Below are 24,935 nucleotides of genomic sequence, written 5' to 3'. Positions count from 1 at the left end.
GTAAGCAAAACTTTGTAGTCTCAAGAACCACAAAGCTAGACGAATAACCGTTATTCTCCATCATCCAGCCTTTGCGAGCACGTCCTGACCTCTTTCGGGAGCAATCTACTTCAGAGTTTCATTGTTGTTCATGCGAATCAGCTCCAAACAATGGCGGCGCTTCGGGAGTTCTACCCCCGTGAACGCTACAATCAGATTCTCGGCACGCGTTCTCCGGAGCCGGGGATTTTTCTGTCTACAAATTTTACCCAAACTGCAGCTTTCGGAAGGAGAAGACGATCTCGTCCTTTACAACTCCTTCACTACATGCCTTGAATTCCCTATCCTCGCTGTCGCCCAGGAACGCTGCTAGTGTGTGGTGGTGGCAGGGGCGCCGACTTGTCAAAATTATTGGGGAGGGGGGGGGGCTCTGATCACTGAAATAAATGAATGAATGACTCACTCCCTCTTTTTTAAAAAAATAAAAATTACGTCTTCGTATAGCAGTTTTTAAGCAGCTATTATATTCCTCATGCAAATGAAATGTAACATGAAAAACGTTTAGAAAACGTTTCAAAGTCTCTTTATGTCGTTTGTGTCTGCTCATTTGTTTTTTTATATCATTATCATTTTTATTGAAAAGTATGTATTTAATGTACATTACGAGGCCAACCTGACAGTTTTATGCCGGCCTCGGTAGCCGAGCGTATTGGGTGGTCGACTCAACTCGCTTTGATCCAGAGGTCTCGTATTCGAGGGTATGGGTGTGGGTGTGTTTTAATGTCCGAAACAGACATGTGACGGGTGGAAAATAACCTTAGTGTTGACGTACCCATAAAATAATAAATATTTACAATATTAAAGTTTTATTTAATTATTTACATAAATGCTAACACAAATCGCAGGGAAATAGTTTTACTTTTTTGTTCTTGCTACAATATTTTACTTTTTAAATTTAATTTTGCAATAATAAAAAAAAAAAAATCCATGTACACTAAGATATAAAGTGACATACTCAACAAATACATATGAACATGATTTAAAAATAAAGCAAAAGTTGCTCTACGCACTGGGTTATTTCTGTATGAACTCATTAACGAGCGGTCTCAGGTCCAAATTATCAAGCACAGTTTGATGTGTGGAGTACCGCTAAGCTGCTTAGTCTCTTCTGCCCCATTGTAGATCTCAAATATGTCTTTAGTCGGCGAATAGCACTGAATGACCTTTCGGCTGAGTCTGTCATCACTGGCACAGTGCGGAGGACGACCATGAATTTAGCAACTTCAGGCAGAAGCTCCTGGAGGGTGCTGTCTTCCAAAAGAAACTTCCTTGTGTCACGCATGGTAGTTAGAACCACTTTCTTCTGTTTGGCGATATCACCAAGCATGGACATGTGTATGGAGAGCCTATCGGCATCCAAATCTTGGCGAAAGAATTCTCGCGTTTGCTGAAAGTTTGTTGTGCAACTGTTCACAGCTGAGATGCATTCTTTATCACGGCTGTTACTTTTTGTAGTCCTGTAGATTCATGTCCTTGTTTAACACATGATTTTGGTGTGTCACAGACGTCAGTGTATATTGATTTATAATACTATTTTGGAGTGTAGAACTTATGTTTGGCAGCATCAGGATTTTCAAGTCTCTTACGAACGTGACGTTGCCGGGGCAATTCTGGCTCATCAACGAGGCTGTGTTTGCCCTCTGTGCATTTCTGCCAGAACTGCTCAAAACCATTCGCTTTTCTTGAAAGATGTCAGTCAAGCATTTCAGTTTTGATTCCACTTCTGTAACACCAATGCGTGGAAACTGAATCTTACAGTTTACCTCTTATATTTGACCCATCACATGGCATTAGAGTGAGAGAAAGAGAAATGTCTTGAAGTGAAGCATTGTCTCCAGCTACCAGCACATTTTGATTCTGTGTCAGTAGAATCTTCTTCAGAAAATTTCTCAAAAAATTGAGAAGGTTTTCATAGTTCCTTAAGATCTGTTGCATACTGGGGGCTCTCAACGTCCACCGACGAGGGCAAAGTGGTCGCAGTCCAGTATGGCCAGCCTTCTCATTCACATCAAAAATATTCCTAAATATTTGCATTCTTTTAGGGGATTCCCAAACCGTCTTTAACAAGTCGTTGGCTAAATTAATTGTGTATCTGATTAATATATGTATAATAATAATTATGTACTTAGTATATAGCAATAAGTCATGTTTTGCTGTCTCCGGTCATAGCCCCCCAAAGTTGATGGTTTAGCGGTCTCAGCCCCCTAAAGTTGATGGTCTAGAACATTTCAAATGTGTATTTAAAGTTAAGTTCATGTGGCACAATTACATGAGAAGCAAAATAATATATTAGATCCTCTTAAGGAAAATTATTTGGGGGTCTCTGCCCCCACATCGTTAACATTGGGAGGCTTGAGCCCCCCCCCCCCAAGCCCCATGGAGTCGGCGCCTATGGGTGGTGGTTCAGTGATCCTCGACAATTTTGAAAAAAGTTCAAGAGCTTTTGCTTGCAGCAGAACTGGAAAGTTGCAAAGTTTCTTGGAATCATTCACCCTATATTCCTGATGCATATTCTAATGAAATTACAATCTTGATTACCACTCAACTTTACCTAAACATAATGTTTTTATTAGGGCTTGAAAGTTGATGACCTTTAAACCTTGGAAAAATGACCTGTTCAATGACTGATAATTTTAAAAAATGACCTAAGTATAAGAATTTTCAATCTCAAAATGAAAGAGCTTTATTTTGTTGTTCTTTTATATATAAATTACACGAGAGTAGTTGAATAATTGAAGAAAACCCGTTGTTTGGTGGTTTAAATTACCGAAGCAATTAAATCATTATGTAGTTTTATTTATATTTACTTCAAGGTACGTACATAAAATACACGGCAAGTTTTTTTCTGTCATTCACTTCCTTTGAGAGTGGTCCTTGCACGATAAAGTAGTCAGTCAGCATCTGAAAATACAGTTGTTTCACGTGCAACATGTTATATATATATAATATATATTTTTATTTATTACTTTATGTTGTGACTAGGGTGACCAGGTAAAAGCAGGACGTCCATGGATGTGTACGGGGAGGGGAAGGGGAGTTGCAGCTATAACTAAGAGAGCACATCAAGTGTACCCTCCCGCTCTTTGGCAAAGGAAAAGTCAGGCTGCTTACCTATTACTCAATTTAATCTGTTTTCTTAATTTGATTTGATTGTTGTTTAACGTCTCTTTTCTGTCACTTTTGGCTAATTGTGACAATGAGGATGAGTGATGATATGATTAAATTCATGAATGGACACTCACAAAGAACATCTATGCCCAGGCTGGGATTCGACCCGAGGACCCCTGACATTCAACCACTCCGTCACGGAGGTTCTCCTTTTTCATTTCTCTCTTTTTTGTTCCTCCTTTTGCTTATCTTTTTAATCTTGCAGATTAACCTTCCTATCTGTCTCGTCCTTACTGTTTTTTTTTTTTTTGTGTGTGTTTCCTTACTCTTTTACCATAAAACATCCATACATTGTGAAATAACATTCAAACATTAATCAATGCTGAGAACATATTTGTCTCTTGCCGCAGCTGTAGTAATCATCTCATCAATGCATCAAACATTCAAATCCCCAAAATTGGGTTATTTCCAATTTTCAAAACGCCCCTGCATATACTTATCACTCTGTATCTTTCATATCATAAACAGACTACATGCAATATCTGCTTCTAAGGAATAAATGTAGGCCATACAGTAAAAAAAAAACAAAAAAACATCGCGAGCGAAAGGAGCGTGAATTTTTTTAGATCTACAAGTATTTCTATGCAAGCTAACAATAGCCGGCCCTTGTGGCGGAGTGGTTAGCACATCGCGCCACGATGCCAGGGGTCCCGGGTTCGAATCCCGGCTTGGGCATGGATATTTCTTCATCCATCAATTTCATCCATCACTCCTCCTCATCTTCGCAAATTAGCCAAAAGTGGCACAAAAAGCGAAGTAAAATAATGCATATCAATTGCAAGCTAACAATACTATTAATTTAAAAGGCGCTAACAGTTTGAAAGAGGTAAACAATTCGTCTGGATGTTTTAAAGGGCGCTGATTAAAAATACGACATATTTGGTTTTGGAGTAGCATCGCAGACCGCAGGACCTCACCCTCAAGAAAAGCACTGTCCTGTGAAAATCATGACTTCTGGTCATGTGACTATTTTTACTTTAAACCACTGAATAAAGCGATAATATTGGCCAGCAAGAAACCTAAAAGTAGGCATCACCCAGAGTAAAAGTAAAATTGCTATAATTAATGATTTACAAAGATCTCAGATAGTGCTTTTTGTATTCATCATATTTTTGGTAATAGTATACTTGCTAAAAAGACAGTTTTAGGAAATTTAAATATGCAGGCTATGTTAGAAAATGCATTTAAAATTCACAAAACAAAAGACAAGGAGCAAAAAGAAACTTAATTTTTTTAAAAAAATACATGAAAACTGAAAAAAATACTGAAAAATAACCTAATAGCCAAAAAAGAAGCCGGAAAATGCGCAAGAAAAAATGCAAAATAATAGCAATATTTTGTGGTTCTAACCGTATGGAAACTGACTACTATTAGGTTAACATTGCATTCAAGGTATCGAAAAGATGACAACTTCCAAGCCCTATTTATTATTATTATTATTATATTACAGTCGTTCTCTGCATCTACAGTATGTCCGACATGTCCCCGTGCCCCTACTTGCATGTATCATGTTGTGACTGTGTTGAAAATTGACCGGTGTTCATTAATTTTAAACTTTACATTCGCTTTATACTCACGTGACAGTTGGTAATGAACTAACTCAACCTGTTGATTACAAGTTCTAAGACGTTCATGACTGTAGGGGTTTAATATTATTCAGAAAGTTTAAGTATGCAGATACGGGCCGAATCACCATAATTTATTTTTTGCATTTCTAAAACGTCAGTGGTACCGGGTTCGAATCCTGGCTGTAAGTCGGTAGAGAATCTGACTGCCACGCGGTAGCCACGGGTTCAATTCCGGAGGTGATTTTACAATTTCCACCTGCATAGAACTGCTCTTGGGTTCACCCAGCCTCTATTAAATGAATACCTCAGGTCGTGAAGGCAGACTGAGCGTGGAGCTTATCGCGTCACCTAAAAAAATAGCCGAGATTATAGGTATTGCAATGTGCAGGAGGTAGTTGTACCTTTTTAACATACTAATTTTAACTCCCAATAATATTTTTACGAGTGTAATTTGAGTTATATCGTAGTCATTGAAGTAATTTCTGAAGTCTCGTATAGATGGCTCTGTATCTATTAATTTCACGATAATGGCAACTTGAAAGATCTGAGCACCAATAGATTAATCCAAGGAGTAAAAAAGCTACTTAAAATAGCCACGAAAGATCTAGCAATAACCAGGAATGTAGCCACTCCCGTAGTAGTGAAGGTTCAGTTAGTTTGCGTCCTCTTTCTGCAAATTCTATTGTAATGTCAGTATTCATTCCCACGCTTCCTCTTAAATGCTTCCTAAGGCTTCGGCCTCGAAACATTTCTTCAATTCTCATGTTTCACACCTTGTGTAGTTTGCTCCCTTCGTTTGCAAGAGAAAGGCGAGCTCGTTGATCCTTTTTCCTGCATATTATGTCACATATTTTGTTTAAAAATCGACTCGAATTAATCGAAAGTACCCTGTTCCGTTTTTTAAACTAGCAGGCGCGAATTACATCATGTGCGTTAGAAAGGGTTGTTTTGCAACAATTGTTTGTAAAATTATTGTCAAGATTTCACTCCTCAACAGTGATGTCTCGTCACGTAATGCATACGTTGCAAGAAGTGTACTTGCGATGCATTTCGAATGAGGTTATGTGTGTTTGACGCGTGGGTTATTTTGCGCTGTTGGCTATAATGCAGCTAAGAACAAAGTGTGAGCTTATTGGGAATTTCTCTTAAACTGGACTTATGTAAGGCGTAAAGGGACAGGAATAGGCAACAGGTACATGAAATCATTCAGTGTGCCGGAATTGCACAATGGTTAAAGCTAACAGGCATTGCACTCGGCAGGTTGAAATCCCGTGGTCGTTTGACCTGAGTCAAGTTTTTCAGTTAATGAATCCCGTAGGCTAATCCCATATGAGGATGAAATAACGCACATGGACAGGGCAACACACAGGGACTGTCAGTTCAGACAGCCACAGCCTCGTTAATCTGTAAGAATGTAGGGCATACCACTTGGTAGAGATATTGAAATTTGGTTGCTTAACAGGAAGTCAGCCCTTACACTTAGAGATATTGAAATTTGTATGCTTACGGGAAGTCAGCCCTTACACTTAGAGATATTGAAATTTGGATGCTTACGGGAAGTCAGCCCTTACACTTAGAGATATTGAAATTTGGATGCTTATACTTCTCAGAAATTTGTTTCTGTTTGTTAAATTTTGTTTGAAGTTCACTTTATGCACAGACAGGCTAATCGGGACTGAATCTACAGTTGGATCCGAATCACTGTGGAGTGGGCCTACTCCGGGACTCCTTGGTTTTTGTTGTTTTTACATTTTTTTGTATCTGTTACTTCGAGACAAGATTGAGATTTCCGTTCGAGATGGAGATGAGAACGAGATATTTGCGGCATCGTTGGCCGAGCGCGTTGCATTCTGGGAATCACGATCTAGCCACTGACGGTCCCCGGTTTGAACCCCGGCGTGGGCATGGGAGTATTTTGTGTCCCCCTTCATCACTTTTATCTAGTCATTGTCGCGACTACCAAAAGTTGCAGCCGACCTCCTTGATGGAGTGGTTAGCACAGACGCCAGGAGTCTCGGGTTCGAATCCTGGCCTGGGCACGGTTCACTTTCATCATATCGTCACTCATCCTCATCTTCACGATTTGTCAAAAGTTCCAGAAAAGCAAAATAAAATAAACCAAATCAGTCAATCAATCAAAAGTGGCAGGAAAGCGACGCCAAATGTACACGATCCATGCAACCCCCCCAATCGCCCCACCCACCCCAACCCATAGTTTAGCATGCACGGAAACGTACCTCCAAGATGTCAAACAGGAAGATGGCTGCCCTGCTATGCAATTCCATGTGCTGGATCGTGGCCAACAGCCTAAACCGTTATACAATGAAGCGAAGAGTGGGAAAACTGGAATAGTACCCGTTTTGTCATTTGCAGCAGGAAGGCAGTTGGACAATTGCGTAACTCTCGTCATTTCGGGTAATTGCGGTATGCTGCCCAGTGTGTCTCCATGCGGTCGTCTGACCACATTAAATATCTCGCATTGCCAAGGAACACTTCAAATCTGATCTTCAGTTTCCTCTGTCAAGATCTAGCAAGTTTGGATCAGTGATGGCGCCAAGAGGGGCGGGGCAACGCCCTTATATATAAAAAAAATTAACACATTTACTTTGGTATGGTATTTAGTGTTATAGTAAATATATTACCCCTTCCCAATATTTCCACCAATCTCTCTCTGCTTCCACCAGTCATTTTTCCTGCCAGAATGGTACCCAGAACGAGATACGAACGAGACTTAGCGTCCAGATCTCGGTTTTATTCGAGACCCTGCCTAACTAGAATATATGATATTTAGAAATTTTACTCAAACTAAAATTGCTCTAAGTTTTGATATTTTAGTCCACTTTAAGCACAGATAGGCAAATCGGGACTGGTCCTACAGTTTGAAGTGCGATCCACACCACTGCGCAATGTGCCTTCACCAGGTATCAAACCCGGGCAGTGACACTCTGTGTTCCTTGCTTATAATACTATGCATTTCAAGACGATACAACCTCCGTAGCGAGTTAGCAAAACCCGCTACAAAGCTAGGGGTACCGGGTTCGAATCCCGGCCCAGGCTTGGATGGAAGTTCTTTGAGTGTCCCTTCATCAATTTTATCATATCACTCATCCCCATCTTCGCGATTAGCCAAAAGAGGCAGAAAAGCGAAGTAAACCAAATCAATCAATTCAAGACGAGACCTGGAGGGGAAACGAGACATCATTTACAACTCGATACGAGAACGAGAAATCGAGATGCGAGCAATTATCGATGTCATCCTTATTACCAAGAGGAGCGAAAGTTTGAAAGGTATCACGCCATTGGAATGTGGAACGAAAGGAGAATTCACTATATTAACGAATAAACTGGTGCTTGCACAACAGAGCAGGGTCATTGGGGACATTCTTTTTTCGTAATAGACTCAATTTCATTCCTTGCGTTGCATTCTGGGAGAACTGTACCGAATTGGAACTGTATAGAAGTGTGGGCTAATTAGACACTCTCCAATGGAAACACAGATCGGTAATGTTCCCTTCGTTCTTAACCGACTGTTTCCAATTATATTTTTTGCTGTCAAAATAATTTTATGTGGTTTGTTGGTCCTCTGTGTTATATGTAGTGAACATTCGTAATGTTCTTAGCTGAACATCGTATCGGAATCGCGAGTTCGATCTTGACAACTCGTGTGTTTTATTTTACGTTATTTTCTCTTTATTCACTCAGTCTCTCATCTGAAAGTTACGGGTTCTAGTCCTCATCTGATCATGGATGATCCATCGCCTTTGCTATTTCATCTGTTTCTTATTATCATCGTCGCGATAACTAATAAAGGTAGAAATGCGACGTTCTGTTTCCCATTGACTGTAAACGATTAACGATGTTCAATTTTCTTTCCTTGTTCCTGTCCCCGCCCTGGTTAATTTAAGTGCAAATAGGTGAATCAAGGCACAGAAGCAACTGAGACAATATTGAATACAGTAAAACCTCGTTAATCTGGACTAATGGGGGATAAGTTGGCCGATTTAACGAAAGTCCGGATTAACTTAAATAACCTAAAAGAACAGTAGAAAGTGCATTAAAACTCCGTTTATAGCAACAAAACACGTTTATTGTGTATTTAAAAGGCATAGGCCTAAATACACTATATCTACAGCACAGTACAAAGTCTGCGAGAAACAATTGCATCAGTGGTTGACTGACTGCCTTTTCTTTGGGAAGTTCTCTTGTTGACTTCTAGCCACATTTAAAATCTTGTATTCTGATTTTCTTTTTTACCTTTTGCCTGTCCGGATTAAGCGAAGTCCGGCTTATTGGTGTCCAGATTAACGAGGTTTTACTGTATTTCTCAAAATTATTGGACCTAATACATCTTAAGTATGTGTACTTAATGTTACGTTTGTAAGATTCCTATACTTATAAAGTATCTGTTTTTATTTTGCAGGTGACCTTCCTCAGGAGATAATACGGCAGGCTTCACGTTTACCAGTACAAAAGAACCGTACGTACGTTTTATTCTTCTAAAATTAAATAATTTGCCATTCACTGTTCAATCTCAAAGTGGACAGTTTCTTAATTGACTGTGATGCTTGGAATATGCTCGGCTGTTCATAGTTGTTTGTGAGTGAAACACTGAGATAATAATCATCATGGACGTCCGCATGATTTTATTTCCAGGGAGGGGAAAGCAGGGTATTTTTTTTCAATGGGGCAAACGAGGCATATAGCGTAACCCCCCCTCAAGAACATCCTTCAGTGAAGCTAACATGTTCCTGCAACGCCCATATAATGATATAAATTACTGTGACAAATGAAAGTATATGCGTGAAACATGTAGTTTTATTTTCACATTCTCCCCCCCCCCCCTTTCCGGACGTCCACGTAGGACACACTCACATAAGGTATTATACTAACTATTAAGGTAATGGATGGGTAGGTCCAATCTCGAACAGACGAGATGTGAAAATCTGGATTGCTGGACTTCCATGTCCCAATCCTGTACTCACTAGTATTCTCAGAAATTTTATGATTCTTTTGCATATTCTATTTGCCAGTGCTGTGTTTTTTGTTGAAGTAGGTTCTGATCTGTTTGTGGTCTCGGTTTTTCCAAGCTCGGTACCATCATATCATTATTATGAGTTTTATGTTTTTGCTCGCTTGTGGCATTTCTTAAGAAGCCGGCAATTTTCAAGGTCGCCTACTCACTCCCTCCAGCTTCCAACACAGTTGATGGGGGTTTTTCTTCAGCAAGAACTGTAATTACAACCCCTTTAACATTTAATTGAACGTGCAAAGCTCTGACGCCATACACGATTACATATAATCCTCCAGTTAGGGAAGGAGTCGAGAACATGTATCCCTCCCCTCGATGGATGTATATAGCCAATGGACATGCCTGCTTGCATCACATAGGCATACAATCATAGTTTTTTTTGCGAAATTTGGTTGGCTCTCAAAATTCAAAGCGACGGAAAACCCAAACTAGCACAGGTCTTCAGCTTCCCCGCCTCAGCCTCATCAAAAGCCAGTTCTTTCGTCAGATCGAGGAGGGGAGAGAGAGAGAAAGAGGTGAATACATTGTCTTTCGTTTGTTGATTCAGTACCCTATAGTCCGCGGCCGTGAGTACACGCGCAATCACTTTCACTCTCCATGCTTGCTTTCGGCTAGCAAGCAATCTGGCCGAGAAATCGTGTTAATGTTATCTTCATCGGAAAGACATACGCTTCTGAGTGTTTTGTGTTGCCCGTCCCCTTAAGACCAACAAGGTGCTCCGATTTTATTTATTAACATATTTATTACCCAATATTTATTTGCTCACTTTATCGTAAGGCATTTTGCTTCTTTTACGATCTGTACGTTGACTTTAGAGAGCGGAGGATCCATTTACTAGCGCAGTGACATCTAGTAGTTGTTCTGGAAACCACGTCCGTTCTCGTCAAGTTCGTGTGTTTTTTGGTGACTTGGTACGTGTGTTGTGTCGCAGGCTAGTCACTTTTCAAGCCTTAAACCTTCCGTACGGAACAAGGAATTGTCGACATGGATTCTTGTGACTGTGTGACGTGAAATAGCAAGGTGTGCGTTCTAAGGTGAAAACGGTGAGTATTCAGCCCACTCTATTTTTGTTAGTACTGGGTGATCGTAGGCTTAGAAAAATATTGGCAGGATTAGTGATTTGATTGGTGTGGTGATGTGGGGAATGAATGGACGATACCCAGTGAATTCGAATTTTTCATCACGCCGCAACTCATATTTGATTTCGTCAGTCATGCATTCGGATCGGCGCTCAAATAATTACTTTTGAAAGAACTACTTACATTTATTTGATTTGTAAAGCAAGTACTGTATGTTACCATAATATTATGTTAAGGAATATATCTTCGTATATTAGAGGGTGCCTTCCTGATGGCGTAGTGGTAACGTTGTCGCCTTGCAAATGAAAGGGGTCCCGGGTTTGGAGGCATACAGTGGTTTGGATACCACTTTAAACTGTAGGTCCAGTCCCGATTAGCGTATCTGAGTAGAAAATTAACTTCAAGCAGACTAACAAAGAGAAAAAAGTCCTGCATAATAATGGGACACACTCCGAACATGAATGGCACAGAGACTGGTCCACATTTATCCTAGCCTAATCTCAAGAATGAGGAAGTACTGTATATCTCGCTTCGGAAAGTCTCTATTTCATCTCGTGTTCGAAACAATTGATACAAAATTCTTTCAAAACATTCGCCAAAAATTGAGTGATCGAACAACGGTGTCCCGCCACCAAATGTCCGAGTTTCAAGTTCTGGTCTGGCCGGAGTATTCATCAGTGGCATATAATCACGAATCCTCCCCATCGTTGCAATTAGCCAAAAGTGGTTGAAAAGCGACATAACAAAATATAAGCAATATATGCAACGTTTCACCTAAGATTGATTTTGGCCAGCTCGATGGCGTAGTGGTAGTGTCGTCGCCTTGTAATCAAGGGGACCCGGGTTCGGGCCAGCTCGATGGCGTAGTGGTAGTGTCGTCGCCTTGTAATCAAGGGGACCCGGGTTCGATACCCGGTGGAGGCACATAGTGGTCACATTTTAAACTGTAGGTCCAGTCCAGATTAACCTTACTGTGCGTAAGGTGGACTTAGAACACCAACTCAATCAATCACCTACGATTGAATGATTTGCTTTTATTTTACTTGGCTCTTCTGCCACTTTTTTTAACGAAGATGAGGATGAGTGATGATGATATGAAATTAATGAAGGGACACTCGCAAAGAACGCCCAGGCCGGAACCCCTCGCGTCGTAGCATGTTGTGTATCACATAATACAAACACCCTCTTGGTACATGTGAATAGGCCGGTGGTGAAATTGTCATGCACATACTTCAGTTTGGTTTACGTTAGATGAAGCTAGAAGCTCCTTTCAACTCTTTCTTGGCGGGTCGGTCGGTAGGCAATCCAGATCCTAACACGACGCGAAAAGCGGTTGCTAAAACATGCTGATAACACCAAACTTAACCCTCCTAACCCAACATGCCTTATTTTTAGTTAAAATTCTATTAATGCATATGTTGGTAGGTTAGGAGCCTTATTTTTACATTTAAAATTCTATTAATGCATATGTTGGTAGGTTAGGAGCCTTATTTTTACAGTTAAAATTCTAATAATGCTTATGTTGTTAGGTTAGGAGGCCAGACTTAGGGCTCTTAGCAACCGACTTTCGTGACGTGTTAGGAGCTGGATGTGCCTGACGACGGACTCATTCTTTGCAAGTAACTGTACACATTTTCCTCTACTCCAGAAAAGCGGAATAGTCGAATGGATACGTTCGTGTTCTGATGACGTTAGCTGTTTAGTTCGAACAGAGTGAAGAACGAGGAAGAAAACAAAGCCTTACGTGTTTAGGAAATGATTTTAATTAAGTTAGTTTTATCTTCCACGATACTACTGACAGTTTCTAACAATTATTAAAGCTTGACTAGACTCGCTGTCTGTATCTGCCATAATGGGCCTTTGAAAATAGTCTGGTTTGTTGAATCCTATATCTACTGGTTAGAAACAGAGAACTTGTTCATCTCGGCTTCACTCACACAAGTTCTTTGCTTCCCATCTGAGGCGCCCTCTTTTGTCTGCTTCTGTAAATAACGCGCAGCCTGTTTTTCAGTAAACACTCAAGTTTATTTTGTGGTTTCACGAAGTTTATGGTGTCAGATTACATTGATTTTGATAATATGGGTATATCAGCTCATGGGCCTGGTGCGAGGCACGCTCTACTTCCACCAAATTCCAAAATTAAATGCTAGGAGCTCTAAACATGGTCCTCCTCACCCCTGAGATTTCTAGAAAAAGTTAATGTAATTGGAATGGTGAAATTGTAGATATTTTATAACAAAATGTATTGTTTTCTGTGACTTACAGGCCGTTAAATTGCACTGGGGAACAAAAAAAAAAAGATTTTATTTTGTGGCATAAAGTTTAATAACAGTTTCAGCACACAAAACAGCTGTGATTGCCAATTGTATGATTGGTACAGTTAAATTGACTCCAGTTATAAAAATAAACACACCATGGAAAATGTGGGAGGTAAAATTACTCCACGCTTTTCTCGGTAATATCAAAATTTGATAATGGGTTGAAATTCCCATTAAGAAACTTATTTATTTATTTATTTATTTATTTATTTGTAAATTGTTGCTAGGCAACTTATGAAGCATTGCTAGGCAATATATATCTTAATGTTGAATTTTGTAGTATAAGCAAAATAAGAAGTTTAATGTGAATACATTAGAAATATGAGTTCCTCACGTAGTTAGTGTTTCAATAAACCAAATGTTTTTTGCTATATATGTGGAATATATTGTCTACCATCACAGGGAAGAAATTTCACGGATGTAGTGAGAGATTTGTATCAGGCTTATTTTGCCAAAAATCTGGGACAACAGCATAAAAAATGGGTCCCACATATAGTTTGCAAAACTTGTTTCGAATCACTTCGTTATTGGGGCCAAGGCGGACGAAAGGGACTCAAATTTGGAGTGCCCATGACATGGAGTGAACCAAAAAATCATGTTAATGATTGTAATCACAAAAAGAAATATTAAATTGTTGTTGGAAGTTCATTTATATGTATGTCTTATGTTTCCGCCATTTTGGTTTAGTTGCATTTATTTAATAAATAAGAGCCAATTCAGGAAATATATTATTACTATATCATTATTCAGCAGCATGAAATCGTCCTAAATTAGCTCTCAAACACTGTGCCGCAATTTCACTGTTCCCCAGTGTTATTATTATTATTATTTGAATTAGGGTTACATTTAAGCTTACAGTCTATTTTACACTGATTATCTAACTATAAAAACAGCTTTTTGTCCTACATGAATTAATGTTAAGTATACCGTTATGCAAAGTCCTCCTCCGAGGCTGTGCGGTCTAAGGTGCTGTGCTTTGGGCTCAGACTGCGGGACGGCATGGGTTCGAATCCGCCTGGGTTCAGTCTCTGGGTTCTCGACCTGCGCATAGGACCGGTGGCAACCCACCATCGTGAGGAAATTTGGGAGCTACGAGTGAGTAGCGTAACCCGGTCTCAGAAATCTGCTATAACGGCTGGCGTTCGACGTGCTGACCCCACTTCACCTCATCTCCACACCTCTAGGTAGGATTGTGGGAGGGAGACTGGCAGTCGGGAGATCGGCCAAGGCCCCTCAAGGGCTGTTGAGCCACGGGTTATTACGTATATATAGTTATGCAAAGTAGAATATAAAAATTACAAATGTATGTAATTAAAAAATAGTAATGTAATAGTAATAGTAATAATAAATAATAATAATAATAGTAATAAGTAGTAGTTTCTGAGGGCATCCCCGATGGCGCAGTGTAATCAAGGGGTCCCGGGTTCGATACCTGGTGGAGGCATACAGTGGTTCGGATCCCACTTTAAACTGTAGGTCCAGTCCCGATTAGTCTTACTGTGCATAATGTGGACTTAACACACCAAATCAATCAATCAATAACAAGTTTCTGTGACGTTCCTCCTTGAGAAAAAATGCTGCGAGCTGGATTAGTCCGTTTAGGTCTAATAATGCCTATGTGGTTAGGGTAGGAAGGCAAGTAGAGGCCAGCATAGTCTGCGTTTTACCTACCCACTGCCCGCTTGCACGCGATAACAGGTTTACCTGCTCGCCTGCCCACGGCAACGAGTCGACTTGCGTCTTTACCCGGGTTCTTGGTCTTCAAGGCGCTCTGCGCTTACAAGGTACCTGGGCATTCAACAAGACCCGGGCACCTGCAAAACCTGCTGGAAGGAAACAGCCCTCCGGCAGCGTGTCGCTCCAGGTGTTTCATCACCACGTGGACGGCTGCAGCCAGTGTTGCCTACTTACGTAGCTACTAAATCCTACGAAGTCCTAGGAGGAGCTTCTTCTCCAAGGATAATTTATATACTTAGCGATTTCAGTTCAGCGTAAGCAGTTTTTATCTTATTGCCAGGAAATGCACGCAATATTACAGTTTCATTTATCTAAATGAATGATCGAGCAAACAAAAATCTCCTCACTGAAAACTAATTGTTTTTCATTGCATGGTGCCTTAACCAGGCACGCAGTGGCGCAACCAGAGGAGGCAGGGTGCATTGCTCACAACCTTGGACGGAAATTGTCTAGCGGAGGGGTCAGGGTGGGGGTCAAACATTAAAGTACAAGTCTCATCAAGTTTAATGCCGTAGCAAAGGGGTAGCGGGAGTCGGCCCTGAGCGCCGAACGATCTAAGTGAGAAAAGTTTTAAAACAGAGAATGCTATGGCGGCCCGTGATATTATTTGCTATTAATGTTGGTTTGTTACGAGTTGGATGAATTAATTATGTAATACGTCGCTCCATGTGAAAAGAAAATATTGTAGATGGAAATTTTACATGCCATATGTATGTACATTCGGAATGCATTTATCATGCACTTTCTTTCTTTCAAAAATAGTTTGTGTGCTTGTTTTCCATTATTAGCTAATGTGAAATTGACGTGTTGAAAAAAAATATTTCTAATCCTCTGTTTCAACACAAATGCGTGAGAACCGACTTCTACCCCCTTTTTGCGTGATTTATGAGGATAATAATGCCTTTCATGCTACTTTATTACTATTATTGTGATTGTTGTTGTTGTTACGTTTATCCAAGTACTTGCCCCCCCCCCCCCCAAACGAGGGTAACGGCAATGGCCCTGGTTGGCTACGGCCCTGGTGTTCGCAGTAGAACAGTGTGTTGTTCGACTCGCGACCTCAGCGTCGAACGTGACATGTTTCAGTCCTGTCCTATATCACTATATATACGTATATTGGTTGTTTACAACATATACTTATGGATCCTGTGCCACGGAAAACCTATTTCAATGTGTGTGTGGGGGGGGGGGGGGTAGCAACATTCGTAAATCTCATTTCATTGGTGATGTGGCTTACGAAGCTTCGAGTTCCCTTTTTTAAGTAGTGAAAATCTATTGCAGTTGGCAACACTGCAGAACGGTGTGGGCCCGGTGCAGTTTCTACTCGAAGCAACTACGTCATGCAGAGGGAGGGGCCTGCAGTTGATGGAAAGAACGAACTGAGACCTACTAGGTATCGTAAGACTTCGGGTACCCGGCGGGTCTACAATGCCTGCCAGGAACGATCTGGGCAGGTGGGCATACAAGCTGCTCAAGCGAGGATGTTGCGCAGGTTGCATGGCATTTCAGGAGCGATGTCTCGCGAACGGGTCTGCTCCAGGTCTTGTGCAGGCCTCTGAAGGCAAGGTTTAGAGTTCTTAGTATTTAGTTTTAGAGTTTGGTGGATGCTGGGTGTGCCTCGCACCAGACCCATCAGCACATAGCCTAGGTTTGCTCGTCACACAAAACTGGGATAAACCCCTTAAGTAAAACACCCACTTAATTTTTAAAACTCGTTCATTCATTACTTAAAAGAATTAAGACTATACTGTCTCCGAGGACAAAAAAACTCGTTATCTCTTAAAATTTGAGGCTGCAAAGGGGCACTCAGCACGCACAGAACACAGGACGACACGACTCCACAGATGGTTATCCAGGCGCCAGAGCCTCGTTGGCCTGCAAGAAGCTGTTACCAGTGAAGTTGACTTTTCGGTGCTTTACACACCCCTCTGTCAGATTCGAAATCACCCCAATCCATAATTTCAGATGATAGCTTTTCTAATTTTAAAATTAAGAACTTGGAATTTTAAGAACGAAATTTAGCACTTTGTGATAGAAGCAATATTGAAGTCACCGAAAAGTCAACCTCGCTTCTACATACTAGACCGTGGTAAATGTAGCCTTGTAGGTTAACGAGGCTGTGGCGCCTGAATCCACGGCCAGTATAATCCCGTGTGGGTGTGTTGCCCTGTGTTTGTCCATATGGATGCTAAGTGCCCCTCTACATCCTCAATTGTTAATTATAGTATGGAGATTTTAGCCTCGGATTTGGGATAGTTTTAGTTCTTGCTAAGGGATCCATTACTGCAAAAGTTTCAAAATTGAGTGAGGAAGGTTTTTGACAGACATATTTTGTTTTCTTGTTAGGACCCTGTCGTCAGTTTTGTTTTGGTTACGGAACTTGGGCTGATGTGTCCATAACACAAAAGAAAAAAATCAATGGAGAGCATGGACGTTTGCAGGATTTTTTTCCAAAGGGGGGGCAACGGAGGAATTTTCCCCCCATAATAGTGGTGCCCCCTCAAAAAACACTACTTCAGCCTGGAATTACATTTTCCTTCAACACCCATATAATAATTAACATAACTGAAATGAAATTATGTGTGAAATATATACTTTTTAGGTGCACCTTCATTGTCCAGGGGGCGTGGCCCCTCTTGCCCCTCCCCCCGCCTTCCGGACATCCATGATGGAGAGGTGACGAACTATTTAAAAAAAATTGCAAAAGTTTGTGAAGTCTTTCTGATGAAAGTACACCCTTTAAATACAATCTGGATATTTCTTCTTATACTCGAAAATATTTCAAAGAAATGTAACTTCACTCTTCTTTCGCGGAGACACACACATTTCGCGTTTTATGGCGGATTATAAAAGCGTTGATACACTTAATTGTCTTTAAAATATCAAATACATTTATTTTTACAGCGTTTGGTCACAATTCTCATTTATCACGATTGCCAAAATTACCATCTCCAAAGCTCTCTCCACGAAAACAGTCCAGACGAGGTCACGCCACCCATCTACAGTGTTGCCAATAAGCAACAATTTCAACTGACGCATAGATACATTGTCTGAGCAGCTTAGAAGAAGTGTGGCAACCCTGGAGGACCAGGGGTGTGGAGGAGGCAAAGGGGAGATCCGACGTTGACTGGACTGTTTTCGGGGCGAGAGCTAATAAGTGTTGTTATACATAAGCGTACACAGGGGATTGCCGGGGATACCCGAGCATCACCTAACGTGTGAATTTGTAATTTGAGTTCAAACAATGACTTCGATGATGAAATTATTTGATTGTTACAATTGCATTCTCCGCCTCCATGAATTTGAGGTACGAAGAAAACGCGCTGAATCGGGAGGATTTGTGTTTGAATCCAGGAACTTGGCATCCAATTTGTAGTTAGTTAACTGGATATAAGACTGGTTGTTTTCACTTGTATTGGTTGACACAAATTAGACATACAGAGGAACCCTCGTCAATTTTGTCCCATCCCCCCCCCTCCCCCGAGGACGCGCGTGATGTTATTGCCAAACAATACAGCAGTGTTATACTTGGATTTTTTTCTTATTTAGCTACTTTTGGCCAATCGCGATGACGAGGATAAGTGATGATATAATGAAATTGACACTCGCAAAGAACACCCGTGCCCACGCCGGGATTTGAATCAGTTAACTTCGGTGGTAGAATCGAAAGTCGACCACGTAACTCGCTCAGCCACTGAGCTGGCAATAACAATACAGCGTCGTGTTGCGCACTGCAGAGCTATCTGAAGTGGTCGCTTTACTTGAACATTTCGTATCGTAACTCTCACCAAATGAACAAACGTTCGTTTCCACATCAAACTTGAAACAAACCAATAATCTGAATAATTTTTGCACGTCTACACATTATTAATACTAGATGGCGCGTTTATGAACAATAAAATTAACAAACATGAACTAAAATTTTAGACATATGGCCCAAAATGTTTATGAAAAACAGAAAGAGCAGAAATATTAGCAATTAGCTCATGAACTAATTCATACTGCCGTAATAGCTATTGTAAGATAAAAAAAAAGTGTTATCCACAGGTCTCAGATTAACATTTTAGTATGATATATGTATGTATAACCAGGCTGAGAGAGAGTAAGTTTGGATTTCATGTATCCGGATCTATTCGCTTGCAATCTAATGCGGTGCGGTCAACCAGCCTTATTTGTAAAGGAGCGTTCTCGTATGCACGTGTGGACTGCAGAGCGCAGCGGTATTGTAGTAGCTTCGTAAGAAAGACGGAAAGGACGCCTCATCGCGTTCGTCCAGTGGCTAACCTCTCGTGAGTGACAATACAGTATGGCATTGTAAACATGACAGAAGAAGCAGGAGGTGGTTTCGTGAAAAGGAGGGCATCTTTCCCCACAGTATGTTTTACCTCTCATCGCAACCCAGCTCTGTTGCTTGCTCTAATTTCAACAATTCTGTAAAATTTTCCCACAAGGTATGTATAACGAAAGTACCAGTATACTTCTCTAGGTAAGAGACCATTTGGTATTCACATGGAAGAGAAATATGATACAAGATCCTGATTGAGAAAACGGTATGTTAAGAGACTTTTAAGAAGGCAAAGACCAAGAAATTACCGAGGTCAAGCTTGCATTGTTGTTGCCCAAGAACTGCTATGACCTTCGCGTTTGGGCATGCCAGGGAGTTCGTAAAAAACAACAACAACAACAAGAGGTGTGTTTGGAGTAATAGATGCTGCTGACTAAATGTTTGTTTAAATTGCTATACATAAATGATTTCGCCTTGGCGATGTTTTTGTTTATTTGGGGGGGGGGGGGACAATCGTACATAAACACACTGGCTTAAAACTCCGCGAACGGTCAAATCGCCGGAAAAATATCGGCAGGTATCGGTAAGTAAAATCTAACCGATACCGATATATCAGGACAGTTTCAACCCCTTATACGTATGTGTGAAGATATGACTGGGAAACTACCATGTTGCAAATTACACTAATACCGAAGTTTGTTTAAAACGTTCTAGTGACAAGTGTAGTGACGTACAGTCACGGACACTGTTGGGTTGTAACGATTCCATTGAAAGTCAATGCATTCATTACAACCCAGAACTGTCCGTGACTGTACAAGGGCTGATTTTTTAGTAGTGGCAACTATGCTATAGCGACGCAGTGCAACGGAGTCAGGCAATATCGCTTATACCAAACGTTAGTTACATGTGGAGCAAATTAACTCACTCTTCCCACTCCATGCTCATGCGCAGTGACAACAAGAACAGAGCAGTTGTGAGCGAGCGTTTGCGGAGTGCAGACACGATGTTTACGAAGCAGGAGCAGCGGAGCTGGTCAAAAGAAAAAAATGGCTGTGCTAGAGGCCGCACAGTACGACAGTGTCACAAACAGTGCAAAACAACCTGCGGGCAGCTCTGAGAAGAAAACTGCAACACTTTATGCATAACCCACCCATCATTCTGCATGACAATGCTCGGGCGCATACAGCAGGAGCTGTGGCTGATTTGTTTCACCCGCCACTCCCCATATTCTCCGGATTTAAGTCCCTGCGACTTCGACCTAATCCCTAAGACGAAGGAACCACTTAGTGGGATTCGCTTCCGAACAGTTCGAGACATTCTTCTGGCAGTAGATCGCTCTCTTCACACTATTGACAGATTAGGCAGTACCAACGGCTTCCACATCGCTGGCAACATGTTGTACACAACGCTGGGGACTACATCGAAGGCCTGTAAAACTTAGAACCATGTATGTATGCTATGTGTAGGCTTACCATACGTCCGGGATTAGCCCGGACAGTCCTGGTTTTTTAGTGCTGTCCGGGATAGCAAAATGTCCGGGGTTTTGAGGATCTGAACATGAAAATAGCTACCGGTATTGAATATTCACGACCAATTTTTAAGCTGTTTTAAAAGACTGATATTTCATGTACCAACATTTCTAAAATGGTTGAGTTTGCTATGTCTTAGCCTGGAACATCTGCTCCAGTTGAGAGAGTATTTTCAATTATGGGGAATATTTGGTCTGCATAAAGAGGTAGACTTCTAGTATCCACTGTTAAACATCTGCTGAATGTTAAAAGTAATTCAGAACTTTCATGTTGTGAATTTTATGATGTTATTAAAACAAACAAGCCATTTCTGAAAAAAGTTATGTCTAGTGAAAAGTTCAACTGAGTCAACTAACAGAACAGAGAGGCTTCCTAAACATCAGACAATGTATTATTCAATTAAACATTTAAAAATTAATTGATTGATTTTAGAAAATAATGTTAATATTTTTTCTTGTACAATTTAATAGTTTAATGTTCCAATAAAATGTTAAGGCTTTTAAGTAATTTCAATTTATTTTTGTAAAAAAAAACTGAAATTCTGCAGTAACGAGTTGATCGCGAGTATGTCCTGGGTTGGACCCCAAAAAATATGGTAAGCCTAGCTGTGTGTCTAGAAAATAAATAGTTGCCACTACTAAAAAATCAGCCCTTGTATCAAAAGGGGAACTTACAATTGTTTTCGAGTACAGTAGCCTTTACGTTTAAATGCAATCATTAAAATACGCTTTTCATTTTATTTTTTTTCAAAATTGCCTTCTCTATTTTAATACGCATTATCATCAATCAATCCTACAATCATTTTTTTTATAGAAGTTAAATAATTTAATCCAAAGTTAATCAATACACGGTCTCCACTTGACGCTTCACGAAACAGCGTGGGACTCTATAACTGAACGCAGCTCCAACTGGCGGCTGCCCTTGACTGCTATTTCTGTCCCCTTCTGTCCCCCAATCGTCTTCGGGGGTGTGTGGCTCGATGGGTGTCAACAAACTCAGTTCCGAAGTAAAAGCTGAAGGTGTCACATCGCTCTCCGGAAGCAACATTGCCAAGCGTACTTCTGTTTTTGCCAGTTGTGTGTTTGCGTGTGAAACTCGCTCATGTAGGACCACGTGTGCAGTTGTACCATTTAACACCTCGCTGATTTCTGGTGCTGGCAATATCGTTGCCCGAGAAGCAGAGGCGTCGGAACGCATGCGGTGCATGCTACGCATGCGTCAATTGTGGGGAAAAAGGACAGCTTGCTCTGCGACGAGTTTAATGAGCATTTCTACATTCTAATTTCTTCATATAGAAGTATTTATTTTACACGAGAGCGCTCAACTAAGCTTATATTACATTTCTTGGATCTGAAGTGAAAGAAAGTAATAATTATTTTCCCACAATTGACGCATGCGTCACTTCAGATCCAAGAAATGTAATATAATCTTAGTTGTAAAATAAATACTTCTCCTATATGAAGAAATTAGAATGTAAAAATGCTCATTAATGGCGTCGCAGAGCAAGCTGTCCTTTTCCCCACAATTCACGCATGCGTTCAGGAGACGCCTCTGCCGAGAAGACTCTCGCGCTTTACAGAACGTTTGGCAACATGTGGTGTACCCAACGCTAATTTGTTTCGTCCCGCGAGCAACGTTCGGTACCTTGTGACTCGAAAATGCCCGATCTCGGTCGAAGAAAATTCAACTGATCGATGATTCGCTGTTTCCCAGCCGCCAGTTGGAGTTGCGTTCATTATAGTACTGTTCATAGCGTTACGTTACGCTAACCACTCCGCTACAGAGGCCGGTACTTCTTCTCATTCACAAGATTTCCGTAAAGAATCCACTGGGACTAACCCGGAATTCCAGCGGCAAACGACCTCTGTCGGACGTTCGTGTAGCCTTGTTCCGGACCCGACTGGACTTCGCCAACTTTCCTAGACTCGCTTCCAAGGATAAATCGAACGCAAGGTTATCGTCGTGAGGATAAACCGTGTCAGGAAGACACGGTGGAGGTGGTTGTACCCAGCCTACGTAATACCGGCATGTTTCTTGGAGCTTTGGCTGCTGGACAAAAATAAGGCCTTCGGCGTACGCAAGTGAAAGGCACGGTCTCCTTAGCTACACGATGTCGTAATCGGCAAATGTTTGTTTGTACTACGAAGGATCAGCTCGGAATCAGTATGATTCATGGTTTTTGGTTTATTAATACGTAGCTGTTGCTGCCACTGTGGCTAACCGCGACGATGAGGATGAATATGAAATGGACGAGGGGACAGTCAGTATCTTTCTGTTTCCCTCTATTCCTTTAATATATATTTACGCCGCTTTTCTACCTCTTGGGTTAATCGCAACAATATGAGTCATGATTTGATTTAGGTTATTTTACTTCGCTTTTCTGTGACTAATCGTGAAAATGAGATTGAGTGATATGATGATATTGATGAAGGGTAATACAAAGACCACATGATGATATTGATGAAGGGTTATATATATACGAAGACCACATGATGATATTGATGAAGGGTTATACAAAGTCCACCCATGCCGGGATTCGAACAAACACACGTATATATCCATGCGTGACCAATCATATTGCATTAAGCCAAAAGTAACAGGAAAGGGAAGTAAAATAATGTAAATCAATCAATCTTCATGATGCAGAGTACATCCTCAGTAGCGTAGTGGTAACGTCGTTGCTTTGTAGTGTTACGTGCTTTAAACCTAACTAAACTAAGCAACGACAAAGCAACGCAACAACGCAGAATCGCTCCCCGTGACACACCTGTCACCTAATTAAACATTACATGAATTGTAAGACGGTCAGGATAAGTGCCTACAGTCGCAGTTACCGAGAATAAACCTAGGGGGATTTGTTTTCAAGCACCTGAAATGACGTGACATAGTACTACGGTGGTTCAGAATATACACATATATTAAAGCACAGACAAATACACAGTACATCTTGCCATCTTTCACTCGATCTCTCATTCATACACACATTCCATGGCATATTGTGACAATATGACAATTACAGAGGGTAAATTAATTAATACTTTTACTATACTCATGCTATTTCTTGGCTACATTGACGTTTACAATTTACCGTTTAGGGTTTAAAGTATAATGTGAATAATTGTTCTTTGTGCGAACCCTTTTATCTTTTCTGAAGGTACAAATATATTTCAATGAACTATTGTTTGGCTGTTAACATATACTCTGATCTATAACGTTGATTAGTCCGCCGGAATAAGGATGTCTAGGTATGCCATAGCACTGATTTAGTTATGCAATGATTTGATTTACGCATATTCGCGATAGATTGGCGTCATCTCTCTCACACACGCACATGGTTGGATCTTACCTTCGCTGCATTCCCTCTGACCTGGGTCGGGTGAAAGTGGTCCTACAGTTTTGGAAGGCGTCCACACTCCGGTGTCGTACTTCGCGGTTATCCTGGTTGGCGAAAGTGGATCACTCGGCAGTTCCATATGGCATCATCGGATCCTGGGTTCACTCGTTGACTTCGTTGGCACGTCCATGACGGTACACGTACACTGTCGATTCCATACAACTAGCGCAGCAATAGGCCAGTCCTTGGTTTTCACTTGTACGTAGATACGTGGCTTAGGCGATGAGACGAACATACGTAATGAGCCATTCGCGGTTTCACATGTACACACATGGATATTAAATGTTATTAACTTAAGTATTGGCTGTTTTGCACTTCGGTATTAACTTTGCTATCAATTGATATTAACTTCTACTACTTAGGACGTTGTTTCGGACGATTGACACAGGTGGACGTGTCTGGCGTTATTCTCACATAACCACACGTATGTGCACGGATGCGTTGACGGCGAGGGGGAAACGACCCCCTGGGTCTACTCTGCTCTACTCCATGGCTCTAAACACTCACTAACTAACTAACTAACTCCCTAGCCTTCTTAAACCCGAAGGTTCATGGCTGCAGCAACATAGGCCTTCCATCTTTCCCTATCTTCAGCAAGATCTATATACTCTTTTCCATCCCTGCCGATTTCTCTTAGGTCCATCTCAATGTTGTCCCTCCATCTTCGTCTTGGCCTTCCTACAGGTCTCTTACCATCAGGTTTCCCAACAAGAATCCTGTAAACTCCTCTTTCCTCTCCCATTCGTGCCACATGGCCTGCCCACCTAAGTCTTCTTGATTTAATTATTC

At 41.0% G+C, this 24,935-nt stretch overlaps 1 protein-coding gene across 3 annotated transcripts in view; it reads left to right on the top strand.

Moving 5' to 3' along the window:
* The first annotated feature begins 9,195 nt into the window (after positions 1–9,195).
* Positions 9,196–24,935, top strand: part of LOC145996471 (very long chain fatty acid elongase AAEL008004-like) — a 95,829-nt gene continuing 80,089 nt past the window's right edge. Inside the window, exon 1 of one of the 3 annotated variants that reach the window (XM_083132970.1) lies at positions 9,196–9,252. The gene's annotated coding sequence lies outside the window, so the exon portion shown is untranslated. Of the gene's footprint in view, positions 9,253–10,309; positions 10,848–24,935 lie in introns of those variants that run through there. The other 2 variants (XM_083132986.1, XM_083132962.1) reach the window with 2 other exon arrangements.

Source organism: Lepisma saccharinum, chromosome 1, assembly GCF_977018435.1.
Source record: "Lepisma saccharinum chromosome 1, izLepSacc3.1, whole genome shotgun sequence".
In the NCBI taxonomy this organism is placed as follows: Eukaryota; Metazoa; Arthropoda; class Insecta; order Zygentoma; family Lepismatidae; genus Lepisma; species Lepisma saccharinum.
This window is presented reverse-complemented; position numbering and strand designations above follow the sequence as displayed.